Below are 1,570 nucleotides of genomic sequence, written 5' to 3'. Positions count from 1 at the left end.
GGGAGGCGCCATTAGTCACCCAATTAAATAATTGGCGCGCCCCTCCCACTTCGCCTTCAGTTGGGGACATTTGAGATTGGACACATGCACACACTCAACCGCGCACAAGCACACTGAACACCCACGAAGGCACTGACTCACACGCTCACTCATTTACCGCTCCTCCGGCTCAGGGAGTGATGGAGGCTGCACCAGCAACGCACTTTGCCACCCCACTGCCACTGGCACCCGGCACAGCCATGGGCCCTGCCCCCAGACACTCTCGATCGGACACACCGAAGCACCCCCGCTCGCTAGCATGCGGCACAGAAAAGGGAAGACAAGTCTGAAGTTATAGCGTTTTAGGGAAGGGGGTCACGGGCCCTCCCGCGCGCACACACAGGTTTGCACACACGTCTTCGCTGCGGCCTCTCAATCTTTCTTCCAAGCCCCTTTCTGAGTCAAAGGAAGGGAAATCCGGGCCTGGCCTCTCCAGGCGCTGTCCAAGGAGAAGCTCGACTCACGAGAACACTAGGATCCTCATAAAGTGCTTGGGACTCGGAGGGCCCAGGGGCCCCACTGCTCAGCTTCAAAACCCAGCTCGGCTTCCAGCCGCCCTCACCTCCGCCCTTCCCCTCTCCCCAGCCCGGCGAAGCGGAACTGGGACCCAGGAAAACCTCTTTGGGGCCGGGAGTGGGGTGGGGGAGACAGGGAGATTTTCACCTTCTATCTCAGTCTGAGATACCCCGTGTGAAGGCCTCAGAGCCGCAGGGTACCTGGGCGTTTGCAGCCTACCACAGTCTCGGCCTCACTCGACCCTCTCGGCTCCCGGACCCGGCTATCCGTCTGCAAATCTGTCTTCTCACCCCGGCGAGTGCGGGTCATTCCCTCAGTACCCTTGCTTCACTGTCTCGGGCTCTTTTTACCACAGTCTTGGCCTTGCCCTGCAAGGAGCGCCGGGAAGGGCCTGCGATCTGTGCTCCTGAGTGTGGGCAGAGGTATGAGCCTGGAGGCAAGGGCGGCCACTGAACCCCAGGCCTGAGCCCCAGCCCCAGCCCCCCACCCCGCCAAGCGCCCGAGCAAGGCCAACTTCCTGTTTTCTGCTCGGTCTCGTAGGTGTCGCCTTCCTGGAACACTTGGGTTATTGATCCCGCTGAAAGAGCCGGCGTGCGGAGACAGCGCTTCCCTGGGGATGAAGGGAGTGGGGAGGGAGTAGGCTGGTGGTTGGGGGAGGGAGTTGATACAATTCAGGAGAGGATGTAGGGCCTCCCCGGCCTCCCTCTGCCGGGCTGAGTGTGGGGCTAGACAAGGGTGGGGGAGCAGGGCCAACGAACCCCCATCCCTAGGCGCAGCTCCCTCGCGCACCGCTGGGAGTCGGAGAACCCCGACTCGAGACCAATCAGCAGGGAGGGGTGGAGCGGCCGGACGGGGGCGGGGCCGGAGGAAGAGGAGGCGGGCGGGGGGCGCGGGGGGCACGGGGGGCGAGGGGGGCGAGGGGGGCGGGGGGGCGGGGGGCGAGAGGGGCGGGGAGGAGCAGGCTTGGCCGGCCCAGGCTGGCCAGGCGGTGGCTAAGGCGAAGGTGGCGGCCGGC

This window comes from Globicephala melas, chromosome 12 (assembly GCF_963455315.2).
Source record: "Globicephala melas chromosome 12, mGloMel1.2, whole genome shotgun sequence".
Lineage (NCBI taxonomy): Eukaryota > Metazoa > Chordata > Mammalia > Artiodactyla > Delphinidae > Globicephala > Globicephala melas.
Note: the sequence above shows the minus strand (reverse complement) of the source record.